The following is an 18,666-nucleotide window of genomic DNA, read 5'->3' as shown; positions in this document are numbered from 1 at the left end:
CAACACTTCCATCTCAGATCACACACCAGACTGTCCCTTTCACAATATCCATGTCCCCTTCCCACCAGGAGATTATTTCCCTTCTTGTCCTTCCCGAGGGAATGGACGAGATTCTGCTGGGAATACCCTGGCTCCGTTTTCACTCCCCACATAATGAGTGGACCTCTGGGAGGATATTGAGTTGGAGTGATTCATGTAAGGGCAGATGTGTGAGAGAGTGCGTTCAGGTTTCTACCACCGAGATACCTGCAGATCTTTCTTCCCTTCCCAAATGCCATTGGTCCTATGCAGATGTTTTTTCCAAAAAGGCTGCGGAGACCCTTCTGCCTCACCGCCCCTATGACTGTTCTATTGATCTCTTGCCTGGAGCAGAACCTCCTCAGGGACTGGTCTATCCCCTCTCTCTCCCGGAGACAGAGGCTATGTCCCAATACATCCAGGAAAATTTGGCAAGAGAGTTCATTAGGAAGTCAGTGTCACCTGCAGGGGCAGGATTCTTCTTCGTGCAGAAGAATGGAGAATTACGTCCTTGCATAGATTACAGGGGTCTTAACGCCTCACCGTTAAGAATAGGTACCCGTTTCCCCTGATTTCTGAGCTCTTTGATAGGCTACGGGGAGCAAGGGTATTTACCAAATTAGATCTGCGGGGTGCGTATAACCTGATTCGCATCTGTGAGGGGGACGAATGGAAGACAGCGTTTAATACCAGGGATGGGCACTATGAGTATCTGGTGATGCCCTTCGGGTTCTGTAATGCCCCAGCCATCTTCCAAGACCTTGTCAACGACATCTTCCGGGATATGCTCTCCACCTCAGTCGTAGTCTATCTGGATGATATTCTCCTCTTCTCTCCAGATATTGACTCCCACCGGAGAGATGTTGGCAGAGTCTTCGACCTCTTACGGGCAAATTCCCTCTATGCAAAGTTGGAGAAGTGTATGTTTGAGCAGGAGTCTTTGTGTTTCCTGGCCTATGTCATCTCCACCCATGGATTGGCTATGGATCCTGACAAACTACAGGCTGTGATGGACTGGCAAGAACCCCATTCTCTTAAAGCGGTGCAGCGCTTCATGGGGTTCATTAATTATTACCGCCAGTTCATTCCCCACTTCTCAACTTTGGTAGCTCCCTTGGTAGCCCTCACCAAGAAGGGAGCAAATCCTAAATTGTGATCTGAAGAGGTCTCCAAGGTCTTCTCTTCTATTAAGTCTCATTTTGCTAGCACTCCCATCCTACATCATCCCAATGTTGATAAGCCATTTATAATGGAGGTGGATGCCTCATCCGTTGGTGCAGGAGCAGTCCTCTTCCAAAAGGATGCTCAAGGTCGGAAGCATCCTTGCTTCTTCTTCTCTAAGACCTTTTCACCAGCGGAGAGGAATTATTCCATCAGGGACAGGGAGTTGCTAGCGATGAAGTTGGCTTTCTCGGAGTGGAGACATCTCTTGGAGGGGGATCGCTTTCCCTTTCAAGTCTTCACGGACCACAAAAATTTGTTATATTTACAAACAGCCCAGCGGTTAAATTGTCGCCAGGCCAGATGGTCCTTGTTCTTCTCCCGGTTCCACTTCACCCTCCATTATCTCACTGGGGAGAAGAACATTTGTGCTGATGCCCTCTCTCGCTCTGTTGTGTCATCTGTGGAGGAGGAAGGGGAGCCTTGGCTTATTGTCCCTTCTGAGAGCCTGAGAACCGTAGCTCCGGTTTTGCTAGGGTCTGTGCCTCCGGGCAAGACTTTTGTACCCATTAATTTGCGACTGGAGGTTCTCTCTTGGGCTCATTCATCCAGGGTGGGTGGACACTTTGGGTCAAAGAGGACATCTGAGCTGCTGGCGAGAATGTACTGGTGGCCATATATGGTCCATGATGTCAGAGATTATATTCAGTCATGTGTCTCCTGCACCAAAAATAAGTCTCCTCGGCAACGGCCAGCAGGGTTACTCTATCCCTTGCCGGTGGCAGACTGGCCCTGGGAGATGGTCGGGATGGACTTTGTGGTGGGTTTGCCCAAGTCTCGTGGCTGTACCATCATTTGGGTTATCACCGATCAGTTTTCTAAAATGGTGCATTTGGTGCCGCTTCCACGGTTACCTTCTGCACTGGGCCTTGGCAGCGTTGTTCATGAAACATATCTTGCGCCTACACGGTATGCCGGACAAAATTGTCAGTGACCGGGGTCCCCAGTTTGCGTCTCGGTTCTGGAGAGAGCTTTGTCGCCTTCTCAGTATCGAGTTGAATCTCTCTTCGGCATATCATCCCGAGACGAATGGGTTGGTAGAGAGGGCCAACCAGACCTTGGTCACATATCTGCGACATTTTGTCTCAGCCAGGCAGGATGACTGGGCATCATTGCTATCATGGGCAGAGTTTGCGCTGAACAACGCCATGGCCGACTCCACTGGACAAACTCCCTTCCTCCTTAACTATGGTCAGCATCCATGGGTACCTGTGCCTATGCCCATGTCTTCCGCTGATTCCAGGGTGGCAGACTGGGCTGTGGAAGCACGGGATATTTGGGACCACACTCAGGATACCATTCGGACCTCCAAGGAGAGAATGAGGTCCTCCGCCGATGCACATTGGTGCCCCGCTCTGACCTTTGCTCCTGGCGACTTGGTGTGGCACTCCGCCCGTAACATCAGGCTGCGAGTTGAGTCCACTAAGTTTGCACCTCACTACTTGGGTCCTTTCAAGGTCCTCGAACAGGTTAACCCTGTGGTCTATTGTTTAGCCCTTCCGCCACCTTTCATGTGTCCCTCTTGAAACCCGTATACATGTCCCGGTTTTCCGAGTCATCTGCTGGGACATCGGGTTTGTCTACGGACGATTACGAGGTGAATGCCATTTTGGGGTGCAAGGTGGTACGTGGCAAAAAAATTTATTTGGTGGACTGGAAGGGTTATGGTCCTGAGGACAGGTCCAGGGAGCCTGCTGAGCACATTCGGGCTCCGCAGCTCATTGCAGCTCATTGCTGCCTTCAAGCGTAGCGAGGTCCAAGGGGGGGGCCCTAGGATGGGGGCAATGTTAGGGGTCGAGTTCCCGCCTCTGCATAGTGGGAATCTCGGGCCATCTCTGCTGCGGTCTCCCATTCTTCTCCTGCCACCGTGGAGCCTGCTCAGCGGAGACGTCGGTCCCAGCGTCTCGCTCAGTCTGACTCTGTGCAAAGGGTTACTGCTGCTTTTCCAGCTTCTGCCATTGAAGCCAGTTTTGGGCAGCGGCGAGCAGATGCTTTTGGGACTAAGTCCTGCTTTTCCCCCTTCTGAGCATGCCCAGGGAAAGATCTCTCATTGGAGATCGAGGGTCACATGCTCAGATACTGCAGTATCTGAGAAGCCAATTTAGAAGTGACAATCAATATGGCCACACTTCAATATGACCAATTCAATATAACAGAAGCTGTCAATATCTCTGTACAGATAGCAAACATAATTACCAATATTTGACTGCTTATCTAATCTCTAATTTACTCATATATTTTAGTTTCTTTAAGTTGACAATCCATTTTTAATAGCCAAAAAGCCTGATGTGGGTTGCAACCTTGTGATTATCTATATACAATGCAGCTCACATTTTTGTTGATACTATAATAATTCTAGGGGCTAAATCCTGCTTTTCCCCTTCTAAGCATGCCCAGGGTAAGATCTCTCATTGGAGATCAAGGGTCACATGCTCAGATACTGCAGCAAGACCCATTGGTTCTCCAGGAAGGTCCTGAAGTTCCTTGGGCTCTGTGGTAGCCTCTCAGTGGTCCTTCTAGGAAGGTCCTGTGTTGTGAATTCTGCTTTTGGGTTCCCTCCAGTGGTTGTAGGTGGTAATGCAGTTGTCCCTGAGTTGCAGTCCTGGTCAGGTGTTTCTGCTGATTGCAGTTCTGACTGGGGTATTTAGGTGTGCAGGATTCATTAGTCCTTGCCAGTTGTCCATGGTTCTGGGAGGTTTGGGATCTTTGTCTGGTTCCTCCTGCCTTGCTGCCAATTCAGCAAAGATAAGTGTCTGCTTTTTGTTTCTGTGGCACACATGCTGTGTGCTTAATAATTCTGTGCTATTCATTTGTTTTCTCTTGTCCAGCTTAGACTGTGTCAGTGTTTTCTCAGTCTTGTTGGATTCTCTGGAGTTGCAGATATACGCTCCACATCTTTAGTTAGATGGTGGAGTTTTTTGTATTTTCTGCTGTGGATATTTTTGGAAGGATTTTAATACTGACCGCTTAGTATTCTGTCCTATCCTTTCCAATTTTAGCTAGAGTGGCCTCTTTTGCTAAATCCTGTTTCCTGCCTGCGTGTGTCTTTTCCTCTACTACTCACAGTCAATATTTGTGGGGGGCTGCCTATCCTTTGGGGTTCTTCTCTGAGGCAAGGTAGAATTCCTATTTCCATCTATAGGGGTATTTAGTCCTCCGGCTGTGTCGAGGTGTCTAGGATTTGTTAGGCACACCCCACGGCTACTTCTAGTTGCAGTGTTAAGTTCAGGATTTGCGGTCAGTACAGTTTACACCAACTCCAGAGAAAGTTCCATGCGGCTCCAAGGTCATAACAGTCCTGTACATGCTGCAGCTGTATAAGGTTCACATGGCCGCACGGCCATGCACTAGTATCAATTTATGTATGAGCTCAGCGCCAGAGTAGTCATGTTTGTATGCAGTCAGGGACCCGGCTGAAATAAGCCCCTAGAATGCTGGCACCTCTGGCGAGGATTTTCGTGTGTGTGTATTCAGGGACCTGGCTGAAATAAGCCCCTAGAATGCTAGCACCTCCGGCGAGGAGTTTCATGTTTGCATTTGACTGCATGACCACCATCTGCTCTAGAAAGTAGCTGTGTTCCTCTGTGAGCCAAACAGGGCACAGCATTATCTTTGCTAACAGACTCTGAAGTAACAGAGTCTGTTTATACTGCTTTTTGTACCGCCATATCTAGCAGCAGGTGCTTTCCTGCACGGTGGATCCCGGGTTGTGAACGCACCAACTTCTTCTAATAAATATATATTCGGTGCGTTCCGCCATCCCTAACAGCCACTGAGATGAACCTGAGCGATTTTCTCCACAGAGAGAGAACCTGAAATCAGCCAATATCACACTGAGAAACTGCCTGTCTGCAAATATTCATCTGTAAGGAATAGGCTGACCCATTTACCTCACAACTGTATATAGTTATCTACCAGATTATCTCCAGTAAAATGAGTTCTAAATACAAGCTTCCTCTGTCATCTCTGGGGAAATATCTACATATAGTCAGTGGCTCATAGAATTTTTTTTAGTTTGTCACCACCATTAAACTGAACTTACTCTACTGTTTAATCTGATTTAAATGAGAAAAATGCCCCCCAGTGCATCAATCATCTGAACAGATTCTGCTATGTGTGTGGTTCTTTTACACCAAAAAGCCAAGTACGTTCAATCACTCATGATATTAAAAAGATGTACCAGATGTACTTTAAGTGTCCACTTGGTGATCAAGACAAAAGCTGGGCCCATCATGCAATATTCTCAAGTTGTTCAAATGGTCTTCATGACTGGTTGAATATGAGGAAAGTGGCTATCCTGAAATTGAATCTGTAATTAGGCCAGTTCCACATGAAGGTACCTTGCCAGTTCCTGTACCACCGTTGTCTGCATTGGATGAATTTGAATTAGAATATGAAGACTATGGAGCTGAAGCTACTGGCAAAAACATGGAGACCTCAAGTCAAGATGAGTATATACCTGATGGAGCAGCCAGAACGCTTTACTCAACATGAATTAAATGATCTCATCAGAGACCTTTCATTGTCAAAAGATAAAGCTGAACTTCTTGCACCTACAGTGCCTTGTGAAAGTATTCGGCCCCCTGGAACATTTCAACCTTTACCCACATATCATGCTTCAAACATAAAGATACCAAATGTAAATTTTTGTTGAAGAATCAACAAGTGGAACACAATTGTGAAGTTCAACGAAATTTATTGGTTATTTAAAATTTTTGTGGAAATTCAAAAACTGAAAATTGGGGCGTGCAATATTATTCAGCCCCTTTAACTTAATACTTTGTTGCGCCACCTTTTGTTGCGATTACAGCTGCCAGTCGTTTGGGGTTTGTCTCTATCTGCTTTGTACATCAATAGACTGAAATTCTTGCCCATTCTTCCATGGCAAACAGCTCGAGCTCAGTGAGGTTTGATGGAGATCGTTTGTGAACAGCAGTTTTCAGCTCTTTACACAGATTCTCAATTGGATTAAGGTCTGGACTTTGACTTGGCCATTCTAACACTTAGATACGTTTATTTGTGAACCATTCAATTGTAAATTTTGCTTTATGCTTGGGATCATTGTCTTGTTGGAAGACAAATCTCTGTCCCAGTCTCAGGCCTTTTGCAGACTCCCAAAAGGTTTTCTTCAAGAATGGTCCTGTATTTGGCTCCATCCATCTTCCCATCAATTTTAACCATCTTTCCTGTCCCTGCTGAAAAAAAGCAGGCCCAAACCATGATGCTGCCACCACCATGTTTGACAGTGGGGATGGTGTGTTCAGGGTGATGAGCTGTGTTGCCTTTACGCCAAACATATCGTTTGGCATTGCTGCCAAAAATTTCGATTTTGGTTTAATCTGACCAGAGCACCTTCTTCCACTTGTTTGGTGTGTCTCCCAGGTGGCTTGTTGCAAACTTTAAATGGCATTTTTATGGATATTTTTGAGAAATGGCTTTCATCTTGCCACTCTTCCCTAAAGGCCAGATTTGTGCAGTGTACGACAGATTGATGTCCTATGGACAGACTGTTCCACCTCAGCTGTAGATCTCTGCAGTTCATCCAGAGTGACCATGGGCCTCTGATCAGTCTTCTCCTTGTTTGAGATGAAAGTTTAGAGGGACGTCCGGGTCTTGGAAGATTTGCAGTGGTATAATACTCCTTCCATTTCAATATGATCGCTTGCTCAGTGCTCCTTGGGATATTAAAAGTTTTGGAAATATTTTTGTATCCAAATCCGTCTTTAAACTTCACAACAGTATCACGGACCTGCCTATTGTGTTCCTTGGTCTTCATGATGCTCTCTGTGCTTCAAACAGTCCCTGAGACTATCACAGAGCAGGTGCATTTAGAGATTGATTACACAGAGGTGGATTATATTTGCTGCACTGAAAGTAAAGGGGCCGAATAATAATTCATGCCCCACTTTTCAGTTTTTGAATTTTCACAAAAATTTTAACTAACCAATAAATTTTGTTCAACTTCACAATTGTGTTCCCCTTGTTGTTGATTCTTCACCAAAAACTTACATTTGGTATGTTTATATTTGAAGCAGGGGGCCGAATACTTTCGTAAAGCACTGTAGGTTGAAACAGAAGAATCTTCTTCATGATGATGTCAAAGTGTGTTATTACTAGTGTTGAGCGATACCGTCCGATACTTGAAAGTATCGGTATCGGATAGTATCGGCCGATACCCGAAAAGTATCGGATATCGCCGATACCGATATCCGATACCAATACAAGTCAATGGGACACCAAGTATCGGAAGGTATCCTGATGGTTCTCAGGGTCTGAAGGAGATTAAACTCTCCTTCAGGCCCTGGGATCCATATTAATGTGTAAAATAAAGAATTAAAATAAAAAATATTGATATATTCACCTCTCCGGCGGCCCCTGGACATCACCGCGGGTAACCGGCAGGCTTCTTTGTTTAAAATGAGCGCGTTTAGGACCTGAGGAATGACGTCGCGGCTTCTGATTGGTCGCGTGCCACCCATGTGACCGCCACGCGACCAATCAGAAGCCACGACGTCATTCCTCAGGTCCTAAATTCCTAGAATGAGGAGTTTAGTGCCTGAGAATGTCGTCGCGGCTTCTGATTGGTCGCGTGGCGGTCACATGGGCGGCACGCGACCAATCAGAAGCCGCGATGTCATTCCTCAGGTCCTAAACGCGCTCATTTTAAACAAAGAAGCCTGCCGGTTACCCGCGGTGATGTCCAGGGGCCGCCGGAGAGGTGAATATATCAATATTTTTTATTTTAATTCTTTATTTTACACCTTACTATGGATCCGATACTGATACCCGATACCACAAAAGTATCGGATCTCGGTATCGGAATTCCGATACCGCAAGTATCGGCCGATACCCGATACTTGCGGTATCGGAATGCTCAACAATAGTTATTACCGAAACAGAAGTAACACTTTAACATAATTTTTCACAGTTGGTGGACCAATGGTGTATTGTAGCAATGTGAATGGCCTCTTTGAAGAACTTAATCAAAAGTATTTTGTTGCAGATTGGCGATTGTTTATTGACTTATCCCAGCGAAGTTTGAAAGCAGTGTTGCTTCACAATGCAAATATGAAACCATCAATCCCTATTGCTCACTCATATCATCTAAAGGAAATTATGAAAAATCTGTCCATTGTTTTGGATGCTATGCAATATAAGCATCATCACTGGAATATCTGTGGAGATTTCAAAATGATTGGTTTGCTAATGGGTAAGCAAGGAGGTTTCACAAAATATTGTTACTTCTTGTGTTTATGGTACAGTAGAAATACAGTATAGCATTATGTTCATCATGATTGGGGACAGAGAAACATCTATGCTCAAGGTAGAGACAATGTTCCGCATAATCTTTTAGTTGCTCCAACAAAATTCTTTCTTTCTCCACTGCATATAAAGTTGAGATTTATTGAAAACTTTGTGAAAGCCATGGCAAAGACAAATTCACAAGGGTTCCAGTACTTTTCACAGACATTCTTCAGTATTTCACCAGCAAAACTGAAGAAAGTGGTATTTGTTGGTCCTCAGATCAGAGAGCTTATGAGAGATGATGTGTTTGAAGGAACTCTAAATGATAAGGAATTGGGATCTTGGAAAAGCTTCAAGTGGATCTGTGAAAAATTCTTAGGAAAACAAAAATCTCCATGTTGAAGGTGTTGAGAAATTGTATATGCATACCAGTGTCTTGGATTTCGCATGTCTCTGAAAATGCACTTTTTGCATTCACATTCAGATTTCTTCCCTCAAAATCTTGGGGATATAAGCAGTGAACAAGGATGATCGGTTTCACCGGGACATTAAAGTAATGGAACACTGCTACCAGGGAATTTGGAATGATTCAATGATGGCAGATGACTGTTGGATGTTATATAGGGACAACCCTGAAAAATCGCATCAACGACAGTCTAATGTCAAGCACTTTTAATTTCTGCTCATATTTTGGTTTCTATTTTGCATGTGAAATTATTTTGGTTCAATAAAAACTGTTTCGTAATGTGAAGCATTTTTTTTCTGATATGTAGGTTACTGTTTTCATAATCTAACTAGTATATTTCCTATAACCTATAATAATGCTGCTGCTCCAGAAAAACTATATACATTTTTGAAATCAGGACAAAAAGATGATTCAGAAAAGTAGAAAGTCACCTGCGATGATTACAAAAAATATTTTTTTGTAGACTTGTGTTATATGTCATATTAAATATTCATAGAGTATAAATTATTTGAATAGATTCAGTAAAAATGATTAACAAGTTACAAACTGAGAGAAAAAACAATAAGTAATTTGTAATCAATAGAAGGTTTACTTTTCACTGTTATTAAGATTAGTAAAAAAAACAGGCTTTTTGAGTAAAGATTCCTATACTCTACTTTATCAATAAATAAAATAAAATAAAAAAAACATTTTATTGTGTAAATGGAGCAGAAGGTTTATATAAGGACCATTTATATTATTGTAGTGTTACTATACCCACATTGGACATTTTACTAAAGTTTAAGCTATCCATAGACACCCATCGAGATGTCATGGTCTGTGCTTTTATGAGCAATTAGTTCCTTTTCATATCACAGTTCATAGCACTTTGCTTTGCAATAATATTGTAGGCCTTTGGGGGACTGCTAAGAGTCAAAAGCACTAAAGCGAATTGGTTTAGAAGTATCCAATTTCATTACTAAAAGAAAAAAAACTGTGGCTAAGCAAAAGATCAAGTCATGAGGCTGTACATCACACAAGATGATGAAAACTTTTATTGTAATTTTTTTTACAAAAAAATTTCAAAATTACAAGCTTTTCCCTTTTAGTTGTTGACTGAAAATCAATATTATTCTTAAAGTTATCATTCAGCCATTTTTTCTTTCTCAAAGACAAAAATGAAATTATCTTAAAACCCCCAAATAGTATTAAAGAAGACCTTTCACCAGTTTGAGTATATGAAACGGGAAATATTTTACAGTAGTAGTCTAGTATTATTAGCAAACTGCTCACCACTACTCGGTACTCGCCCGAGTATCACTATGCTCGATGTACTCAGCGAGCACCGAGCATTTCCGGGATTATTTGGCAGGAGCTCGGGTCTCCTCCTTTTAATTTTTGCGCTCTTTAGAGCTCCAATCAGCATGCGGGGATTGTCTGCCATGCACTGTAATACTGCAGCCATATTTATTGTGGTATTACAGTGATTGGCTAGCTACACAGCATCATCAGGTCTATAAGAGACCTGGTGCCGCTCTGCTCGCTACATTCTGCTCTGGACTCAGCTAGTGTAGGCAGAACTGCTGCTGCTTAATTAGTGCGAGTCTAGGTCTACTAGTGTTCAATCCACTAATCCTGATAAACAAACAGTCCTTTTTAGGGATAATTCGGGGTACATAGATTGCAGCGCTAGGTAGGCAGGGGAGCCTATGTGCACATATCCACATCAGTGCAATTCCTGCAGGCACTGTATGTGAGTACATAGATCTCACTGCATACCTCAAAAAGCTCCATTCCTGTCTGCTGCTGTGTATTTTATATATACCTAGCTGCAGGTATCCGTGGCAATTTATTTTTATTTTTTGCAGCTTATTCCTGCTAATTATATTAGAAAGAAATCCATAGCCCCCTTTTTTCTACATTTATTTGCTTGGTAACGCTGCAGACTACAGCCAGGTCATTGCAATACAAGAGCGTGAAAACCAAACAATTAAAAATTTTCTTTTGTCCCAGGCACCAGATGTGAGTGCACAGAAAATTCTGGCCTTTTTTGGTACTATATTATTTTTTGGAGTGTCTTACAACATTTTTGGACACCATTTTGCTGCCCCAAAAATCTGTACCTGGCCCAAAAATATTTAGCTACAGTTCTTATATTTACCACTGTGATTTGTACACCACACGCAGCACATATCATTGCGCTAAATATTTAACAATTATGTTGAGCCCAAAAACTCAAGACCACATTTTGATCAGTCTGTTTTCTCCGTCTGACGCCTGGTCTATCTGTGGACTCCAAATTCTTGCTTTTCAGGCAAACTCAGTATTTTGTGGTTTCAATTTTTTTTTTTTTAAAGAAAGGCCACATATTTGAACAGTCTGTTATCTCCGTCGGATGCCCGGTGTATCTGTGGTGTTGAAATCCTCACTTTGCAGGCATTCATTGTATTTTTTTGTCTGCTAGCTTTGATCTACTCAGTATTTAGTGGTCTAAAAAATCTAAAAAAAGCCACATATTTAGTGGTTTAAAATTTTTTTTTTTTAAAAAGGCCACATATTTAAACAGTCTGTTATCTTCATCAGACACCTGGTGTATCTGTGGTGTCAAAATCCTCGCTCTGCAGGCATATATTGCACTGTTTTGTCTGCTAGCCTTGGTCTACTCATTATTCTGTGGTCTAAAATTTTTTTTTTTTAAAAAGGCCACATATTTAAACAATCTGTTATCTCCATCAGACGCCCGGTGTATCTGTGGTGTCAAAATCCTTGCTTTGTAGGCATACATTGCATTATTTTCATCCAAAAGAGGGAAAAGGAAGCTATATAGCCGTAAAAAATCAAATTTTATTATGACGTAATTAATACAGAATATAAAAGAATATTCATAAAAAAGTTGATACAGAGAAAATATGCATTTTTTACCCCCTTTATCTTTAGCGCAGTGTGCGCTTGCGCGGGCTCCCTGCATTCGTCGTCGCTGTGGAGACGCGTCCACCTTGGCGCCTGAACCACCCCCGCTCTGACGCGTCGGGCGGGGGAGTGGCCAGCCGTCATGTGATGCCGATCAGCAGTGGCGACGCGCAGGAGTGCTCTCGGAAGCGCCGTCATTCAACTGCGACCAATTGCAGATGGACCTCCACTATTAAAGCACCAGGCAACATGCATATAGTACACTTCTATCCCCGGACGAAGCTATACGCGAAACGCGCGTCGGGTTGTTTCCACCGTCAGGTAATCTATTGGCTGCTAATTTCTCCTTCTTACGATACTCTGCACCGTTCACCTATATGAGCGTTAATTGAGATAGGTTCACAGTCCTCTTTCTGATCCCCATTGTTCCCGTTTTATTGTGCATACCACTTCTCATCTGGTCTCTTTATAGATACTTATCTGGCACTGCATGCACTTTCTTGCAACTATGGATACTGCTGCAGAAAGAATCACCTTATTGAGATTGGCTTTATATTACCAAAACTATATTCTTTATATATAGGACATAGTATCCAGCGTTTTATCTATCTAAATATGGTTTATTTTGGAGGATTTATATTTATGAGGATTTATATATCTTTTCACTTTGCTCTATATTGTTCATGAGGATTATTGATGTAACTATCCAGCAAGCCTGTTTGCCATTCTTTATGCACAGCATACGCCATATTCTATATTTCCTTACTATAGTAGTTTAATTGTGATGTTATTTACTACATCCAATATATTTTTTTGTCCTATACTGTGCATAAACTATTAAATTTGTTTAGATTTTCTAAACTTACTTCTTCTATACGAAAAAAATTTTGGCATTACTTATCTGTATGGTGGTTATGATTTCTTTTGCATATTTTCTCTATTTTCTCTGTATCAACTTTTTTATGAATATTCTTTTATATTCTGTATTAATTACGTCATAATAAAATTTGATTTTTTACGGCTATATAGCTTCCTTTTCCCTCTTTTGGATGTTTATATTAATTTGGAGCTTTGCCACTCAACTAGGCAGGTATTTCTCCTATTTTGATGCATTGCATTATTTTGTCTGCTAGCCTTGGTCTACTCATTATTTTGTGGTGTAAATTTTTTTTATTTTTAAAAAAAAGGTCACATATTTAAACAGTCTGTTATCTCCGTCAGACGCCCATCTGTGGTGTCAAAATCCTCACTTTGCAGGCATTCATTGTATTTTTTTGTCTGCTAGCCTTGGTCTACTCAGTATTTAGTTGTTTAAAAAAAGGCCACATATTTAAACAATCTGTTATCTCCATCAGACGCCCGGTGTATCTGTGGTGTCAAAATCCTTGCTTTGTAGGCATACATTGCATTGTTTTGTCTGCTAGCCTTGGTCTACTCATTATTTTGTGGTGTAAATTTTTTTTATTTTTAGAAAAAAGGTCACATATTTAAACAGTCTGTTATCTCCGTCAGACGCCCATCTGTGGTGTCAAAATCCTCACTTTGCAGGCATTCATTGTATTTTTTTGTCTGCTAGCCTTGGTCTACTCAGTATTTAGTTGTTTAAAAAAAGGCCACATATTTAAACAGTCTGTTATCTCCTTCAGATACCTGGTGTATCTTTGATGTCAAAATCCTTGCTTTGCAGGTATGCATTGCATTGTTCTGTCTGCTAGCCTTAGTCTACTCTTTATTTTGTGGTTTAAAAATCTTTTTTTTTTTTTTTAAAAAGGCCACATATTTAAACAGTCTGTTATCTCCGTCCATTGCATGGTGTATCTGTCGTCTCCAAATCCTTGCTTTTCAGGCATACTGATCACATTTAAGTTTTCTTAAAATTAATCCATTTGTATTGAACTTTTCAAATATTTTAGTAGTCGATTTAAAATGGGCAAAGCAAGGGGCAAGGGACCAGGAAGTGGAAGTGATGCTGATGGTGCATGCAAAGTACGAGGCGGTGGCCAAGCTGAAAGTGGGCCACAACAAAGACCCACATCTTCTTGCTCTACCTTCCCATCCCAGTTTCAAGGGGACCGCAGCACACCAATATTGAAGCCAGAGCAGTGTGAAATGGTTGTTGGCTGCATTGCGTATAATGCTTCCAGTCACTTAGCCACAACCACCACCACATCTTCCACATGGTCAAGTCTGAGTAGCTGTGAGTGTGGCCAGGATATTCCTTACCCTGGTCCTCCTTCCTCCCGACATGCCGAGTGCCCTGAGACAATTGATACCACACTTGAAAACTCTGAAGAGCTGTTCAGTTTTCCCTTTCAAGATTCCAGACTCTCGGTCAGTCAACTTGAAGTGGGGCCAGATGAGATTGCATGAAGCGATGCCCAAAGATTTGAACAGCCACGGTCACACGAAGGCGATGGTGGGAAAGTGTCCCAAGAGGTGGACGATGATGAGAAACAATTGCCAAAAAGTCAAGAAGAGGAGCAGGGTGTGGATGTGGAAGATGAGGTGGTGGATGACATAGTAACTGACTCAACCTGGCAGGAGGACATGCAGAGTGAGGACAGCAGCACATATGGGGAAGACTCTGCCAATAATCCCAAACAGGCCATTTCAGCACCTACCATGCCCGCATCAGCAGGGGTAGCAAAACTACCAGCCTGACCACCATCAGCATGATCAGGCACATGGCAGCAAAGCATCTGACTTTGTGGACCAAATCCCAGGCTCCAGGAACACGGTCTTCAGGTGACAACACTGCTTCTTCCACTGTTTTGCATAGAAGCCAATCCTCAGTCCACGGTGCAAGTGAAGATGCCTCATGACCTGCACCTGTTGTTGCCCACAGTCAACCAGCACCATCATCAATACCGTCCACGTCCTTGTCCCAGCCCAGCCTTCAGTTGTCTATACCCCAGTCATTGGAATGCAAGCGGAAATACCCAGCCAATGCCCCACAGGCCACAGTACTAAATCCTCACATTTCTCATCTGCTTGCACCCAAAATGTTGCCTTTTAGGCTTGTTAAGATGGAAGCTTTCTGCATCCTGATGGCGGCGGCTGTCCCAAGGTACTTGGTCCCCAGTCGCCACTATTTCTCCCATTGTGCTGTACCGGCATTACACCAGCACGTGTCCCAAAACATTACCTGTGCCCTCAACAATGCTATTACTGGAAAAGTCCACCTAACTACGGGCACATGGCCAAGTGCTTGTGGGCAGGGATGGAACATCTCACTGACGGCACACTGGGTTAACATAGTGGAAGCCGGGACTCAGTCAGACCTTGGGATGGAGCACATTCTCCCTACACCGAGGATTGTGGGATCTACGTTAATCAGAGTTGCCCCCACAGTCTACAGCTCCTGCACCTCCTCCTCTTCAGCCTCCATCTCTGAAATGAGCACATCAGTCAGAAGTTGGAAGCAGTGCAGCACTGCCTCAGCCAAATGGCAACAGGCTGTGTTGAAGCTAATCTGCTCAGGTGACAACCACACAATGCCGAAGAGTTGTGGTCAGCGCTGAAAGAGCAGTCAGATTTTTGAATGACACCTACAGCCAGGCTTGGTTGTGTGTGACAATGGATGGAACATGGTAGCAGCTCTGAGGCAAGGTGAGCTCACACGTACCTTGTGGCCCATGTGCTTAACCTCGTGGTTCAACGTTTTCTGAAAAGCTACCCGGAGCTGCCGGATCTGCTAGTGAAAGTACGCCATCTGTCTGCCTATTTTAGAAAGTATGCTACAGCTTTAGCCGTCCTTGCCAAGCTACAGCAGCATTTGCATCTTCCGGCTCATCGACTGGTGTGTGATGTCCCCATGTCCTGGAACTCTACAGTGCATATGTTGGAAAGGATTTGTGAACAGAAGAGGGCAGTTGTTAACTACCAGCATCAAAAAGGCTGTCGTTATTGAGTTCAGATTCCACACATAAGACCTCAGGAGTGGACATGGATGTCAGACATATGTACCATCCTCAAAAATTTGAGGACTGCACCAAGATGGTGAGCAGCGATGACGCCATTTTAAGCATCACCATCCTGCTCCTCTGCATTCTGAAAACCTCTCTGCTCACAATTAAAGAGGATTCATTGCAGGCAGAGCACGAGGACATGGAGCAAGGAACCATACAGGGGGATTACACTCAGCCCAGCCTCATGTCGCCCCAACGTGGATTGGTAGACAATGAGGAAGAGGAGGAGGAAGAACAGGAGCTACTTTCATGCGCTATAGACGTTACTACAGGCACAGCTGTCATACCATCTGTTCAGCATGGATGGCCTGAGGACAGGGAGGAGGAGGAGGACAGCATGGTCAGTCATCCTGTTGGTGAGGACACGGAAGTCTTGCCTGTTAGCAGTCTGGCAAGCATGGCTGACTTTTTGTTGCGCTGTGTTTCTCGTGACCCTCGCATTATTCAGCGAGAGTCAAGAGGCCTTCCTCAACATTTCTTCATTCTCTGCCACTAGATCACCAGGGTGTGCGTGTTCCTTTCTGCTACAGCCATTCAATTTTTTTGCAATGGTGTCTATGATGCCCATAAAATATTTTAAAAAAATGTACCCCCCATGGGAGAATGTTTGTCAGCTCATGCATTTAATGTATGGGCATTACGAGTCTAGGAGACCCGCTTCTTTGTAATGGGACCGTTTTTTTATGAGGTCCTCCTCCATGTTTCTTCCACGGGGGGATTGAGTTGCGTGCAAATTTGGGTCAAGGTGGCCCTTGCATTCAATGCATAAGGAAACAGTATGGCAGGACCAATGGAATAATGTAAAGTGGGTTTTCCTGTGCCATCCAGCACCTGGGTTCAAAGCCTTATTGGGGTGCATATGATTTGGTAGCAAGGCAGGCCTTGCAGTCAATACATAAGAAAACAGTATGGGATTACAAAATGACTAATGTGAAGTGGATTTTCCTGTGGCTATCCAGTACCTGGGTTCAAAGGCTTATTGGGGCGCATAAGACTTGGTAGCAGGGCAGGCCTGTCTGTTAATACCTAAGAAAACAGTATGGCAGGACCAACTGAATAATGTGAAGTGGGTTTTCCTGTGCCATCCAGTACCTGGGTTCAAAGGCTTATTGGGGTGCATACGACTTGATAGCAGGGCAGGTCTTGCAGGTAATGCATAACAAAACAGTATGGTAGGACCAACTGAAGAATGTGAAGTCAGTTTTCCTGTCGCCATCCAGTACCTGGTTCAAAGGCTTATTGGGGTGCAAATGACTTGGTAGCACGGCAGGCCTTGCAGTCAATAGATAAGAAAACAGTATTGGATTACAAAATGACTAATGTGAAGTGGATTTTCCTGTGGCCATCCAGTACCTGGGTTCAAAGGCTTGTTGTGGTGCATATTACTTGGCAGCAGGGCAGGCCTTGCTGTTAATACATAAGAAAACAGTATGGCAGGACCAACTGAATAATGTGAAGTGAATTTTTCTGTGGCCGTCCAGTACCTGAGTTCAAAGGATTCTTGGGGTGCATATGACTTGATAGCAGGGCAGGCCTTGCATTCAATGCAACATTTTTTTAGGAAGCCCTCCTGTACCTCACTGAATAGGCAATAACAGCATAGGAGACCCACTGTTTAATAATGGCCCTTTAAGAATATTAATGCTGCCTGATGCCCCTCTAAAAATAGGATTTGTGACTTTAAGAGTCCCTCCTTTATGAATGAAACAAGATGTGTCTCCTTATGTGTCACACAACACATGGCCAGCTAGGGTTGTTAAATGGTACAATGACATTTCCGAGTGAATGCATTTGTATTGGTTGAAAGCAATGTTAAAGTTGAAAAACGCATCAAAAATGCTGTGTGTGAACATATCTCAAGTGGTGGAGGAACATTTTGGTCTGGGGTTATTTATTTTGCCTTATATACAAGTCATTACCTGGAAAGGATGTACCTGTCATTAACATATTTCCCAGCAAAATCCATTTTGGTTTCGTTTTTGTATGTTTTTTGGGGCACGAATATGCTGCAACAAATTAGCAGCGACTGCCAGTGCGGTGCCGTGTGCAATTAGTGCACTTTCCAGGCCCTAGTCAGGGTGGTTAGTGGCGTCCACCAGAGTGGCGCTTCATGCACTAAGTGCACTAAATCTATTAGCGTAGTTTCTCCCTGGCACCGCTGTTGTGGCGCCGAGCACTAGTTGGTCTAGAGGGACTCTAACCCTGTGTCCTTGTGGCAGAGTCCTATGACTGTACAATAGTGCCCACCTTGCCAAGCTCTGTGAGCTTTAACAGTCTACGGCATTTATACTCTGCAGTAGTGTGGTTCTGTGAATTAACAGAGTCTGCCTCTGCACACACCGGGTGACGGTAACCCATGTGTGTTCATCTATTATACCGCCATATAGCGTCCGCCATTACCAGGAAGCAGGTAACATCTCTGCACGGTGGACTCCGGGCTGCAAACGCACCATATTTTTACCTTTATATTATTTGGTGCGTTCCGCCAGCCCTAACAGGAGGAGACATAATTCATTTCCTGAAGCTAAAAGAACTTGAGTGGATATATAGACTCAACATCCTGAAGCCAAATTGTCTTAATCTAGAATTTAAAATCAGCTCAATATTAGTAATTTGCCCAATTTACCTGGATTCTTTCAATGTACTTCAGCGGTATATTTAGGACTTATTTATTCTATATGTGGGAAATCCTAGAATGTTTTATGAGATTATAATATCTTTTTATCTTTCGCAGATCAGCATTATGCAGCACGAATACATAAGAGGAGACAGACTCATCCATGTATATTGCATATTTTCTTTATAAAAAATAGATTTTTCACTAAAACCTTTTCATTATAATTTGTTTTGTCATAATCT

At 43.3% G+C, this 18,666-nt stretch overlaps 1 protein-coding gene across 1 annotated transcript in view; it reads right to left on the bottom strand.

The window, feature by feature from the left end:
- The window catches only part of LOC138642148 (contactin-associated protein-like 2), a 313,870-nt gene that overhangs the window by 10,725 nt on the left and 284,479 nt on the right, over positions 1-18,666 (bottom strand). The window lies entirely within an intron of this gene.

This window comes from Ranitomeya imitator, chromosome 6, assembly GCF_032444005.1.
Source record: "Ranitomeya imitator isolate aRanImi1 chromosome 6, aRanImi1.pri, whole genome shotgun sequence".
In the NCBI taxonomy this organism is placed as follows: Eukaryota; Metazoa; Chordata; class Amphibia; order Anura; family Dendrobatidae; genus Ranitomeya; species Ranitomeya imitator.
This window is presented reverse-complemented; position numbering and strand designations above follow the sequence as displayed.